This window comes from Eriocheir sinensis, chromosome 6 (genome assembly GCF_024679095.1).
Source record: "Eriocheir sinensis breed Jianghai 21 chromosome 6, ASM2467909v1, whole genome shotgun sequence".
Lineage (NCBI taxonomy): Eukaryota > Metazoa > Arthropoda > Malacostraca > Decapoda > Varunidae > Eriocheir > Eriocheir sinensis.
This window is the reverse complement of record NC_066514.1, coordinates 3,709,744-3,724,923: the sequence shown is the minus strand read 5'-3', so window position 1 is coordinate 3,724,923 and position 15,180 is coordinate 3,709,744. Positions and strand designations below refer to the sequence as shown.

The window sequence follows — 15,180 nt, the reverse complement described above, 5'->3', positions numbered from 1 at the left end:
TAATGAGATGCTCTACACAAATATTTATGTGAATATATATATATATATATATATATATATATATATATATATATATATATATATATATATATATATATATATATATATATATATATATATATATATATATATATATATTCCCAGTTCATCCCAAACTGACGACTTCACACACCTCACTCCCCCCGGTTTCCTGACCCCACCATTCATTATTAAGAAAATGTTACAAATTTATTTTAGTGTGATGTAGAATTTTTTCAGGAAGACGATGGTGGTCTCAGTTTTTCTTAACCCGGTAGCAGCGACGGGCCAAATTTGTGCCATGAAATAACCCCCCAAAAATAGATGATACATAATCTGATCACGAATGCTTTGATATATATTATGAAATGTTTTGTGTGAGGGGTAATTTTTTCTCAATTTTCTCGCTTGGAGGGACCATTAAGAAACATGATCCCCGCTGCTACCGAGTTAATAATGAATGGTGGGGTCAGGTGTGTGAAGTCGTCGGTTTGGGATGAACTGGGCACACCCACAGCCGTCGGCCCAGGTCCAGAGGTGTCACTTGCAGGGCCTTGGCGTGCAGTTTAGTATGCAAGTCTGTGGCTAGAACTAGCGGGAAGCTTGGTAGGAAGCAAGGGAACTGTGTAAATAAATAGCTCTTTATCCATGGTGTGATAATTGCAGTGTCAACTCATTACTTAACCACAAGCCACAAATTTGGCCCGTCGCTGCTACACGGTAAAGCCACAAATTTGGCCCGTTGCTGCTACTGGGTTAAACAAGTATTATTAATATTATTGGCCTGGTTGTAAATGTGAGCGGTTGTAAGTTTCATCACGTTGTAACTCATAAACTACATATACTATATACATATAATTCAAAGTTCTCATGATTCAGTCTGTGTATTCAACTGATATGTCTCAATATGTCACATTAGTACTCACAACTTCAGCATTGTAATCATCATTTAACCTTATTTTCTACACATGCACATGAGGATAAATATGACATTAAAAATAATAAGTAAAAGTGCTTCCCTTACAAGAAAATGCATCTTACAGTTTGAACATAATCATGACATGCCTTAAAAAAATAATATTCCTCTAATGGGACAAAGCAAATGGCCCATGATGATGAGGACCTAGGAATTTAATGGATACAATAATTTAATGTCTTTTGATAGTAAATTTGATTAAAAAAATCATAAAAGAATGGAAAATTTAGATGAAAACGTAGGGTCGTATTACTAAAGATTTCGTCGCCCAAGTTCACGTATTTGACAAGGCTTTCGTAGGTGTTTGGGGCATTTCCAGGGATAGTTTTATGGTGGTGCTGGAGAGAGACAGGAGGGGGAAGGAATAATAGGAGAAGGGAACAGACCCCAGGAGACGGGACACAACCCCCGATTAATACCTGGTACCCATTCACTGCTGGGTGGACAGGGGCGTAGGGTATCGGAAAAGCCGCCCAAATTTTTCCACTCCACCTGGGAATCGAACCCGGGCTCTCTCGATTGTGAGCCGAGTGTGCTAACCACTGCACCACGAAGCCCCCTTACTCATAGTGAGATGGGGAAAAAAAATGAGAGAAACTTGTGAGTGAATTGGTCCTCATTATCATTAGGACACACACACACACACACACACACACATGAGGAAGATCCCAATTCCCTCACTTTTCAACTACTAAGAGATGCTTTCACTGTCGTTGTTTGTTCTGATCGTTACCAATGGCGACGATCCCCGCTTTGGAATTTCCACGTCAAACTGGCCGATGGGGAAGTGGCGGCTGCGGGGTTAGCCAAGCCCCACACCTTGCCACACACTCTCAACAACTCTCGCTTCCTCTGCAGCTGCCACTACCCCATAGGCCAGTTTCACGTGGAAAACTATAGCGTCGATCGCCGCCATTGGTAACGATCAAAATAAACAAAATGACTCTGAAAGTGGCCCTAAGAATGTTTTTTTACAGAACGAGTGAAGTCTCCCACTGGCATATCCACTCATTTACAATAGAAATAATAAGAATTAATAAAAAAAATGTGCAAGACTGGTTTGTTGAATATTCACTACTAGGAAGATGCCAACTAACCTCACTTTTCAACCACTAATAATGTTTTTTTTACAGAACTAGAGAAGTCTCCCACTGGCATATCCACTCATTTACAATAGAAATAATAAGAATTAATAAAAGTAAATAGTATGCAAGACTGGTTTGTTGAATATTCATTACTAGGAAGATGCCAAGTAACCTCACTTTTCAACCAATAATAATGTTTTTTTTTACAGAATTAGTGAAGTCTCCCACTGGCATATCCACTCATTTACAATAGAAATAATAAGAATTAATAAAAGCAAATAGTATGCAAGACTGGTTTGTTGAATATTCATTACTAGGAAATAAGTTTTTATGTTTTGTTGTTTGTTTTTGTTATTTTACGGGTACGTCTATAGCGCTGGAAGGCTGCTTGAGGGGCCTGGATGGTGTTTGGCCCCAGCCCGTCATGGCGCAAGGAAGTGTTTATAGTGGCGCCATCTTCTCTTGCTTATTTCTGGGTATAAAACCTATGCACTTGGAGCTCTGATATTTTGTTACTTGTGGAGAACTGGATGAATACATCTTTATTCTCTTCCAGATCTTTCCGCTCATGTTTGATTGGTTATTTTTTATTCCTCTTGATCTTCTACAGGTAACTCGATTTACGCGAGTTTGGTTTACACGTTTTTAAAATAACGCGTGGTCCAAAATCCAAATAAATGTTTAATTTGCACGTTTTTTACACTTCTACGCGATATTTTATGGAGTGGCCACCAGATATCTCATGCAACTGGACTCACACGGCGCCGCGGCCACACAGCTGAGCTCAGTTCTTCCCGCGCGCCACTTGAACAACAATACAGTACCCACGCTGCCACGCTACTCAACAACAACAACACCCTCGCTGCTGTGCTACCACGAGGGGAAGGGCAGCCAGAGGAGGAACCACGAGAGGGAGAGGAGTCAGAGTGATACAGTAGGCAATAAAGGTACAAACCTACCTCTTGTTTGATTTACATTGTTTTTGATTAACGCAATGACCTCTTCAAGGACACAATACTCGCGTAAATCGAGTTACCCGTATTAGAGGAACCTGTGCCGATAATAGATTCCTTACGTATGATATTTTTCCATTATCTTCTATCGTTGGGATGACGCATCTGTTCTTTCCTGCTCTATGCTCAAGAGGCAGTAGATCAGAGTGTTGTGCCGGAGATTCAAAGTCTTATTGTACCTGATCAGCCAGTGAACATGATTCGTTATCCACCTCAGTCTAGTTGAACATGAACCTTTCCTCCCTTGACGCTTCACGGAGGTATTTATATGTGGCATCAAAGAGGGAGGCTTATACTTTCCACTGCGTACTCTGGCTTCTCTCTGCTTCCTGGTCTTAGAGAAGGTACTTGATATGTCCATGTGCGCTCTCTTTACAACCTCTCGCCACCTTTCGCACTCACTTCTGTAGGTACTGCGAAACACTCCAACCAGATAGCTGTAGTTATCCCACTTCTTTAAAAGCGTGTTAAGGTTCCCGTAAATGGGCTGTAAAGTCCCCCAAGATATCAAGTTCTCTTCAGGCTTGGCTAGTTCAACCGGGTTCCATGAGGGTTCTTGCGTCTTAGGTATTTTGGTTTTGCTTTTTTTTTTTCTTCGTTCTGGAATGTTGTTTTCATCTTGGCTTTCATTCATTTCTCCAGATAAATCATTCACTGTGACTGACACTGTATGAGTATTGCTTTCTTCATAAGGTGCAGTGTTATGAATTTCCATCCCATCACTGGATCGTAACATACTTGTGTCATCGTCATGAGATGTGTCAAAACTTATGATGTCGCTTGAAAAGTCACCAAAGTTACCAGTACATTTACATCCCTTATCACGAACATTATCAATTCCTTTTGTATCGGCTATGTTGTTTTTGTTACTCCGTTTATTGATTCCCCCTGAACTCCTATCGCTGTTATTTGTATTTAGCATCATGTCTTTGTCCCCATATTGCTCACTTGAGGCTTCTTCAAAACCCCCTCGGACATCCTTCATATCAACGCCATTGTCTGTTGTTGCAAGTTCGTCACTGCTTCCACCAAAAACCTTGTTAACTTCATCACTGTCGACGGAACTAAAAACCGAATCACTGTTATTAAGTTGAGAGTTGCCGTAACCTAAGTTCGCGTCACTGCCGTCACTGTGTACAATGTCATTTTTTTCATCAGGTCCATTTTTCTTGTTAATTTCACTATCAATGTTACCAGCGTCATCGCCAACCAGGAGCCTGTCACTCTCACCTTCACCATTAAGAGCCTTGTCACTCTGATTTTCACTGTTATTGAGAGTTTTGTCACCATTTTCACTGCAGTCATGGATCCTGTCACTCTCAGTTTCACCATTAAGAGCCTTGTCACTCTGATTTTCACTGCTATTGAGAGTTTTGTCACCATTTTCACTGCAGTCATGGATCCTGTCACTCTCACCTTCACCATTAAGAGCCTTGTCACTCTGATTTTCACTGCTATTGAGAGTTTTATCACCATTTTCACTGCAATCATGGAGGCTGTCACTCTCAGTTTCACCATTAAGAGCCTTGTCACTCTGATTTTCACTGTTATTGAGAGTTTTATCACCCTTTTCACTGCAATCATGGAGGCTGTCACTCTCAACTTCACCATTAAGAGAAGTTTTATCACCCTTTTCACTGCAATCATGGAGGCTGTCACTCTCAGTTTCACCATTAAGAGCCTTGTCACTCTGATTTTCACTGTTATTGAGAGTTCCATCACCCTTTTCACTGCAATCAAGGGGTACTCTGTCACTCTGATTGCTAAAGTTAACGTTACTGCATTCACCTCTGTCATGTTCGTTGCTTTTAAAGACTGTCTCATCTGCTTCATTGCAACCTGTAAAGACTATTTCATCATTTTTATTGTTATAGATCAGAACGTCACTATTTTCATATTTGTTGTTGACCGTCTCATCTGCTTCATTGCAACCTGTAAAGACTATTTCATCATCATTTTTATTGTTATAGATCAGAACGTCACTATTTTCATATTTGTCGTTGACCGTCTCATCTGCTTCATTGCAACCTGTAAAGACTATTTCGTCATTTTCCTTATTAAAGATCAGAACGTCACGATTTTCATTTTTGTCGTCGCCACTGTGTTCGATGAAATTGCACCCTTCACTCCTATTCCTACCACAGATGGCATTAAAAAGTCCACTATTTTTGAGAACGCTGTTAGCTCCACTCTCATTGCTCTCGCCAGAATGTCTCTTGTAACATTCTCCACTGCTTTGACCACAGAGTCCATCATCCTTGCTTCCATTGCTACCACAGATGGCATTAAAAAGTCCACTATTTTTGAGAACGCTGTTAGCTCCACTCTCATTGCTCTCGCCAGAATGTCTCTTGTAACATTCTCCACTTCTTTGACCACCTAGTCCATCCTCCTTGCTTCCATTGCTACCACAGATGGCATTAAAAAGTCCACTATTTTTGAGAACGCTGTTAGCTCCACTCTCATTGCTCTCGCCAGAATATGTCTCGTAACATTCTCCACTTCTTTGACCACAGAGTCCATCATCCTTGCTTCCATTGCTACCACAGATGGCATTAAAAAGTCCACTATTTTTGAGAACACTGTTAGCTCCACTCTCATTGCTCTCGCCAGAATGTCTCGTGTAACATTCTCCACTTCTTTGGCCACCTAGTCCATCATCCCTGCTTCCATTCCTACCACAGATGGCATTAAAAAGTCCACTTACATTGTCATTCGTAAGGATGCTAATACTGTGCCCTTTACTCTTACAACTGGGGACTAACATGTCACCTTCACTCTCATTGTCAAAGGCTTTAACTCTACTCTCACAACTAGGTGTTTCATATTTCTTCCCCTCATTATTAATATTATCAATGAAGACTCTATCGCTCCTGCTCATACTGTCATGGCTGCTGTTCCAAGTATTACTACTGTCTAAGTGTCCCTGTCTTATGCCAAGGCAATGTGGGGAAGAGCTGGAATGTTCTGGCTTGGCTATGTTGTCCCTAGATGTAGAGCCATGTTGTGCAGCCTCAGATTTCTGGTGGTGCTCAGATTCTGCACCATGATGCTTGCTGTCCATATTGTACTCTGATATAATGTAGTTTTTGTGATGCTCAGTACTGAAGAGTCCTGACACAGTGCTATTCCTATGGTGTTCATGAAGAGGGCCATTTGTATGAGTTTTGGACAGAGCACCAGTTGTATAATGCTTGCTGTCCATATTGTACTTCATGAGGTCTGGAAACTTGGCACTAGTTCTGCAGTGCTTCACCAGAGAATCGGTCTTTTGGGTTTGAAGTGCTCTAGAAAGATTTTCTTCCTCAAGATCAACCACCTTTTTGTAACAATAATTTTTCCTGTCAAGATACTTAACACTGATTTCATTTCCCATGCCTCCACGATGGTGCCAAGGTGCAGCTCTATGTTTAGGGTGACCATAGGTCATATCTTGGCAGCAGAAGATGTTGCCTTGCTCTATGGCCACATGTTTCTCATCTGGGACAAGTTGTTTTTTGCCCTCTTGAGTCTGACGAGCTGCTGTGTTGGTGCATTGCCTGCATGCATTCAGAGAGTCAAACTGCTTATTGCAGGCTGGTTCACTCTTGGTGTCTTGGGGTCCAGGAATGGTACTGGGGCTCATAGTGTCAGTTAGATCAATAAATCCAAAGTTAAAACTCTTACTTTCTCTCAAAAGCTTCAGTACATCTCTCCTATTCTTTCTGAACAATTTTATGATCCTGTTCCTGAAGAGATAATAGCCCCGTAGTTCACAGAACTCCTTAAGAGCCAGTTTTAGAGCCAGATCATACGCATGAATGTCCAACATAAAGGCACACAAAGCAAGGCAAAAACATACATTATTAAAACTTTCTGGGAGTTGCCTTAGAACAGTGACACCAGCAAGGTGGTGGCTGGAGACGCGACACTGACTGGACTCAAGCTTGCTTAGAAAACTGTCGTGTTGCTGCTGCTTCACTTGCTCCTCCACTGCCTCACTGTACTGTAAAGGACAAGAAGAAATTAACAATAAGTGTATCAACACACCTTTCTCAGGAAGAGGTTGTCCTTCACACTAGTGTCTATGGGACGCCTTCACAGTCATTTTGTTTGTTTTGATCCTTACCAATGGCAGCGATCGCCGCTATAGTGCTTCCTCGTAAAACTGGCCGATGGGGTAGTGGCGGCTGCGGGGTTAGCCAAGCCCCGCACCTTGCCACACACTCTCAACACCTCTCGCTTCCTCTGCAGCCGCCACTACCCCATAGGCGCACAGTTTCACATGGAAAACTATAGCGTCGATTGCCACCATTGGTAACGATCAAAACAATTAAAGTGACTGTGAAAGCGGCCCTAGGACAGCACAGCATCATCAGTCAATCATTAGGGGCATATGCTGGAGGGGAACATCAATCGTCTCACCCACCCTACAACGCCAACCGCAGGGGTCCCTCTGAACAAGTCTTTATGTAGATTCCCTTCCCATTTTAAGTGGCTCATAGGAGGAAAAGTTGGAGAGTTTGGTTTAGTCGGCGCAACATCTGTGGTCACATGCCGGAGAGAGACAGGAGGGAAAGGAATTATAGGAGAAGGGAGCAGACCCCAGGAGACGGGACACAACCCCCAATTAATACCTGGTACCCATTCACTGCTGGGTGGACAGGGGCGTAGGGTATCGGAAAAGCCGCCCAAATTTTTCCACTCCGCCCGGGAATCAAACCCGGGCTCTCTCGGTTGTGAGCCGAGTGTGCTAACCACTGCACCACGAAGCCCCCAGCTCATAGGAGGAACCATCAACTTGCTTAAGTCATAATTTTTGTGGCCATCTTCTTGGTCTCCTTTACTCAGGATTGTATTTTTTAATTTTTTTTACAACAAAGTAGACAGCTCAAGGGCACAAAAAGAGAAACAATAAAAAAAGCCCGCTACTCGCTGCTCCTAAAAAAAGAATCCAAAGAGGTGGCCGAAAGAGAGGTCAGTTTCGGGAGGAGAGGTGTCCTGATACCCTCCTCTTGAAAGAGTTCAAGTCGTAGGCAGGAGGAAATACAGATGAAGGAAGATTGTCCCAGAGTTTACCAGCGTGAGGGATGAAAGAGTGAAGATGCTGGTTAACTCTTGCATAAGGGGTTTGGACAGTATAGACAGTATATTTTACAGAAACAACATGGTGAGCAGGGTCAACTTCTGGGTAGTGTGCCCCTACAGCAGCCTACTGAAGTTGGCGTTCATGGACTAAGCAGGTTATAGGCCTTGATTCAGTCTCAAGAGTGACTGCTGATTTGAAACAGAGTTTTCTATCAATATTCCATGATTCTGCCCAAGAACTAATTACCAAAAACATCTATTCAACTTTTTAGGTCACTATTTAGAGTCCTTGTCTCACAGTTATAAAGTAAGACAGGAGGCACTAGTGACTTGAAGATCCAGACCTTTGTCCTGCACAGGTATCGACAATGCCATGTAATCATGCTGAGTGAGTCCATAACACCATAGGCCAGGCCAATCCACCATAAGACTTCTTAACAGGAACACCATTTTTCAGCACTATGCTATAAAGGTATGTTAATTTTTCCCAAGATATAAATGTTCTTGGCATACTCATAACAGACTACAGTTTCATCTATTAAGTATCCGAATACCTGTACCTTCGTCGCGGCTCAGAAGGCCTGCAGTTCCAGTGGCTTTGCTTCCTCATGAAATGCCTCAAGAGCCATCACCAGAACCTTCAGCCAATCCACAAGGATTACTGGATCATCAGCAAAAACAAGATCAGTGACCTTGATACTGCCAACAGATGGTCCTCAACGATTGGTCCATAACTCTGCCTAAAATCCATTCCATATAAGTGATGAAAAGTGATGGAGCTTGACAGGCACATCCCCGACACTTCATAGTACTCTCAATTCCTGGGTACAGGCCAGTCAATATACCACTGGTTCTTGCAGGAATCCCAGGTTCAAGAAGATCCCAGAGTGCCTCACAATGCACGGAATCAAATGGCCTCTTGAGATAGATATAAACCACAAACATCCCATGTTGAAACTCACATTGTGCTCCACCAGCACGTGAAGCATTAGAATACGGGCAGTTGTTGGCTGGCCAGGCATGAACCAAAAATGCTCAGGTCTCAGCAACTGGCTGCAAATCCTTCTCAAAAGTACTATGGTAGATGTTCCAGTCCTTACAGTCCTCTTTCCCTTTGCAGATAGGGATGACCAGCCCTGTCTTCCAGTCAGGAGGAATGGTACCATATTACCACACAGCCGTCAAGACTGCATGCAACTCCCTCACCTCCAGCTTTGAGCAGCTCCATATTGAGGTTACAAATACCAGCTGCCTTTCCATTCCTCAACCTTGCCACAGGCTCTCTGACCTTGTCAAGAGGATGGGCTGATGTTAGTGGGTGGATCAGCATCCACTATCTGCAACCCAGCAGTTGGAGGCTGCCTGCTTGGAAGGTCCACTGTGTTGGAGGCTGCCTGCTTGGAAGGTCCACTGTGTTGGAGGCTGCCTGCTTGGAAGGTCCACTGTGTTGGAGGCTGCCTGCTTGGAAGGTCCACTGTGTTGGAGGCTGCCTGCTTGGAAGGTCCACTGTGTTGGAGGCTGCCTGCTTGGAAGGTCCACTGTGTTGGAGGCTGCCTGCTTGGAAGGTCCACTGTGTACATATAGTCCCAGTGAGCTCTCTGCCCATCCACAAGGCAACTTTCTGCTGCTTGGACAGCACTAATCTGGGAGGGACTCTCACAGCAGAGCTTATTCAAGGATCACAATGAGGTGGTGCAACAAAGTGTTTTTTGCTCCCCTGCAACAGCAAGTGGCCGACATTTGCTTAGATCCATGCATCCAGTGAAGACTTTGGGTTCTCATATCCCTCATATAGACAACACTATAGTGATAGGTCTAAGGCTTCTTTTACACAGGCGTTTCTGTGCGCACGTCGAGCGCGATCGCACAGAAATGCGTTAGATTTTTGTACACGCGTTTGCCACACATTTAGGTTTCACTGACAGACCAGCAGACCCCTGCCGCCGCCCTGCGCTCCTATCCAAACCTTCCTTTCAGTCATCCACCATCTCCTGCAGATGAAGGATGCACAGAAGAAAGCTGTGTTTGTTTATGCAGGCTTATGCTGGTGCCACGTCTACATTCACGAGTGGACAGATGGAATGAAATGGACTATATAAATCATGATTGTTACATCATACTCAAATGCGCTACACACCGGAACTACAGTAATTGCCTTTCCTTCTTTTCCTCCTCTGATAATACTAATAATGATTAATAACAACAAGCACAACAAAAAACTAATACTATAAGCGCCACTTCAACAGCTATTGCTATCGTGGCTTTGCTTCTCACCTGACGATCAAGCAGGTCTTCCCTGTCTTGGAGGAAGAACTGGAGGGGTGTGTTCCGTGTGAGGTGGTCAAGAAGGCCGCGGTACTGGGCCAGCTCTTTGGTTAGTCTCTGCTGTAAATGCTCATTGGTTGCCACCACTGTCACGGCGCGCTGCAGGAATGAGTAGTCTGGGTACCAATGATGTTCTCGAGGTCCCAAGTCCAGCCAGGTGAGGATTGGTATCTGATGAGTTCATGGGTTACTGGTGAGGGGAAATTTTTTATTCTCATTTTGTTGGAAAGTTGGAAAGTTTCGTTTAGTCGGCGTAACATCTGTGGTCATATACCGGAGAGAGACAGAAGGGGAAGGAATTATAGGAGACGGGACACAACCCCCGATTAATACCTGGTACCCATTCACTGCTGGGTGGACAGGGGCGTAGGGTATCGGAAAAGTCGCCCAAATTTTTCCACTCCGCCCGGGAATCGAATCCGGGCTCTCTCGGTTGTAAGCCGAGTGTGCTAACCACTGCACCACGAAGCCCCCTTCTCATTTTGTATAATAGGAGAAAGACTAGGAACAAAACCAGATAGAAAGTAAAATTATCTCAACACACCGCCATGTATGTTTTTTTTATTTTTTTACAGCAGAGGAGTCTGTTAAAGGGCATAAAAAAAGGTAACAAATGTTTAAAAAAAGGCCCGCTACTCACTGCTCCTAAAAAGAGTTAGAGGAGTGGCCGAAAGAGAGGTCAATTTCGGGAGGAGAGGTGTCCTGATACCCTCTTCTTGCAAGAGTTCAAGTCGTAGGCAGGAGGAAATACAGATGAAGGAAGATTGTTCCAGAGTTTACCAGCGTGAGGGATGAAGAGTGAAAGATGCTGGTTAACTCTTGCATAAGGGATGAGCTTGAGTAGAAAGCCGTGTGTGGCGAGGCCGCGGGAGGGGGGGAAGCATGCAGTTAGCAAGTTCGGAAGAGCAGTCAGCATGAAAATATCGACAGAAGATAGAACGAGAGGCAACATGGCGGCGAAATTTAAGAGGTAGAAAACTATTAGTAAGAGGAGAAGAGCTGATGAGACGAAGATAGTAGGAATTCGACCTCTAACAAACAGTGACAGTGAACTAGTGACATATATGAATACTTAAGACATATGAAAGTGTAGTAACTCACATGTTGCACTCTGACCAGTCTGGGCACCTTGAAGGGACTAAATTGAGGTAGGTCACCCATCTGCCGCCACCCGTCACGCCTGTCATCGTATCTCTCCTAGAAAGATGGTGAGATACATTGGTGAGATACATTTATAAAAGGATAGGCAATTATTTTTTTTTTACAGCAAAGGAGACAGCACAGGGGCACAAAAAAAAAACAATAAAAAGCCCGCTATTCGCTGCTCCTGTAAAGAATCTGAAGAGGTGGCCGAGAGAGCAGTCAATTACGTGAGAAGAGGTGTCCTGACCTTCCTCTTGAATGAGTTGGATATAATGATGTATACACTACAGTACCCTCTCGAGTTTCACGCTATCCGAGTTTCGCGATCCTCGAGTTTAGCGCTTAGTAAATTCTTACCATCACGACTTTCGCACATTACCGCCATGAGTTTCGCATTACTTTGACATGTACAGGTCACGTCTACCTACCGTCGGCGTCATGCATGCTGTTTTAACCCAGTAGCAGCGACGGGCCAAATTTGTGGCTTTACCGTGTTGCATCGACGGGCCAAATTTGTGGCTTTACCGTGTTGCATCGACGGGCCAAATTTGTGGCTTTACCGTGTTGCAGCGACGGGCCAAATTTGTGGCTTTACCGTGTTGCAGCGACGGGCCAAATTTGTGGCTTTACCGTGTTGCATCGACGGGCCAAATTTGTGGCTTTACCGTGTTGCATCGACGGGCCAAATTTGTGGCTTTACCGTGTTGCATCGACGGGCCAAATTTGTGGCTTTACCGTGTTGCATCGACGGGCCAAATTTGTGGCTTTACCGTGTTGCAGCGACGGGCCAAATTTGTGCCATAATTTAAACCCCCGAAGATAGATGATACATAATCTGATCACAAATGCTTTGATATATATTATGAAATGGTTTGTGTGAAGGGTGATTTTTTCTCATTTTTCTCGCTTAGAGGGACCATTAAGAAACGTGATAACCACTGCTACTTAGTTAATTCATGAGAGAAAATGTCGCTCTCTCTCTCTCTTCATACACTTGTCCCCGCATATTCATGGGTTCACTCTGTGGATTTGCACATCAATTTAATTCCCTGAAATTGAACAAAGTTGGCCCATAGTAATTTTTGCAGACCCACTCCAAACATTCATGGTCTTCTCTCAGACAATCTGGACATTCCTGAGGAAAACATGATGTATACATGCATAAAGCAGCTTAAAATATAAGTAACATTAAATAAGTAGCATTATTCATTAGCTATTCTTACTATAAACTGTAAAGGTAATCCTCGAGTTAAGACAAATGTGACTTACAACTCCTGGCATTTGTGACCAGGCCAATAATATTAGTAATGCTTGGTTAAGTAACGAATTGACATTTCAAGTATCCCACTGTGGGTAGGCAGCTATTTGTTTACACAGACTTCCTGCACTTCCTACCACACCCCTTACCCTGCCACTGTGGAGGAATTGAGTTTTTAAGGCGTTGAAGAACACCAAGTTCCTCCTACCCCATTCAGAAATGATAGCAAGATTTGAGGTTAAGTATCCTGCAGCTTCAAGCGTAGAGTCTTATAATTCCTGTTAGGAGTGTCTTCTGTCAAAAGATGTTGAGTAATGCAGAGTAGAGTCATCAGCATATGAGTGGATTTTTTTTTTTTTTTTTTTTTACAGCAAAGGAGACAGCTCAAGGGCACAAAAAAGTAAAAATTAATAAAAAAAAAAGCCCGCTACTCGCTGCTCCTAAAAAGAATCCAAAGAGGTGGCCGAAAGATAAGTCAGTTTTGGGAGGAGAGGTGTCCTGATACCCTCCTCTTGAAAGAGTTCAAGTCGTAGGCAGGAGGAAATACAGATGAAGGAAGATTGTTCCAGAGTTTACCAGCGTGAGGGATGAAAGAGTGAAGATGCTGGTTAACTCTTGCATAAGGGGTTTGGACAGTATAGGGATGAGCATGAGTAGAAAGTCGAGTGCAGCGGGGCCGCGGGAGGGGGGGAGGCATGCAGTTAGCAAGTTCAGAAGAGCAGTCAGCGTGGAAATATCGATAGAAGATAGAAAGAGAGGCAACATTGCGGCGGAATTTAAGAGGTAGAAGACTATCAGTATGAGGAGGAGAGCTGATGAGACGAAGAGCCTTTGCCTTCACTCTGTCCAGAAGAGCTGTGAGGGAGCCCCCACACATGAGATGCATACTCCATACGAGGGCGGACAAGGCCCCTGTATATGGACAGCAACTGTGCAGGGGAGAAGAACTGGCGGAGACGGTACAGAACGCCCAGCCTCGAGGAAGCTGATTTAGTAAGAGATGAGATATGAAGTTTCCAGTTGATATTTTGAGTTAAGGATAGACCGAGGATGTTTAGTGTTGAGGAAGGTGATAGCTGGTGTTGTCAAAGAATAGGGATAGTTGTTTGGAAGATTGTGTCGAGTGGATAGGTGGAGAAACTGTGTTTTGAGGCGTTGAAGGACACCAGGTTCTTCTTGCCCCAATCGGAAATAATAGTAAGGTCTGAGGCTGTTCTGCAGCCTCCAGCCTTGTGTCGTTAAGTTCCTGAAGGGTGGGTCTCTATTAAAAGAAGTTGAATAATGCAGAGTGGAATCATCGGCGTAGGAATGGAGAGGACAGTTCGTTTTGGAAAGAAGATCATCAATGAACAACAGAAAAGAGTGGGAGATAGGACAGAACCCTGTGGGACACCACTGTTAATAGATTTAGGAAGAACAGTGACCGTCTACCACGGCAGAAATAGAACGGTCAGAAAGGAAACTGGAGATAAAGGTACAGAGAGAAGGATAGAAACCGTAGGAGGGTAGTTTAGAAAGCAAAGATTTGTGCCAGACCCTATCAAAAGCTTTTGATATGTCCAGCGCAATAGCAAAAGTTTCACCGAAACGGCTAAGAGAGGATGACCAAGAGTCAGTTAAGACTAGGAGATCACCAGTAGAACGCCCTTGCGGAACCCATACTGGCGATCAGATAGAAGGTCAGAAGTGGAAAGGTGCTTTTGAATCTACGGTTAAGGATTGATTCAAAAGCTTTAGATAGACAAGAAAGTAAAGCAATAGGACGGTAGTTTGAGGGATTGGAGCGGTCACCCTTCTTAGGTACAGGCTGTGTGAAGGCATACTTCCAGCAAGAAGGAAAGGTAGATGTTGACAGGCAGAGGCGAAAGAGTTTGACCAGGCAGGGTGACAGCACGGAGGCACAGTTTTTAAGGACAATAGGAGGCACTCCATCAGGTCCATAAGCCTTCTGAGGATTGAGGCCAGAGAGGCATAGAAAACATCATTTTGAAGAATCTTTATAACAGGCATAAAGGAGTCAGAGGGGGATGAGTAGGAGGAATATGCCCAGAATCGTCCAGAGTGGAGTTTTAGAAAAGTTTGAGAGAAGAGTTCAGCCTTAGAGATAGATGAGACGGCAGTGTTGCTGTCAGGACTGAGGAGTGGAGGGAAAGATGAAGAAGTGAAGTTGGAGGAGATGTTTTGGCTTGATGACAGAAGTCACGGGAAGAGTTAGAGAAAGCAAGGTTTTGACATTTTCTATTAATGAAAGAATTTTTGGTTAGTCGGAGAATAGATTTGGCACGATTTCGGGCA

The 15,180-nt window shown here is 43.7% G+C and overlaps 1 protein-coding gene across 8 annotated transcripts in view; it reads right to left on the bottom strand.

The window, feature by feature from the left end:
- Window positions 1-121: 121 nt before the first annotated feature.
- LOC126988668 (uncharacterized) overlaps window positions 122-15,180 on the bottom strand; it is a 114,754-nt gene continuing 99,695 nt past the window's right edge. For 6 of the 8 annotated variants that reach the window (XR_007742422.1, XR_007742431.1, XR_007742424.1 and 3 more), the window contains 6 exons: window positions 11,586-11,681; window positions 10,434-10,655; window positions 5,742-7,077; window positions 5,025-5,471; window positions 2,252-4,931; window positions 122-2,091 (listed from right to left, as the gene is read on the bottom strand). The gene's annotated coding sequence lies outside the window, so the exon portion shown is untranslated. Of the gene's footprint in view, window positions 2,092-2,251; window positions 5,472-5,741; window positions 7,078-10,433; window positions 10,656-11,585; window positions 11,682-15,180 lie in introns of all 8 variants that reach the window. The other 2 variants (XR_007742421.1, XR_007742420.1) reach the window with 2 other exon arrangements.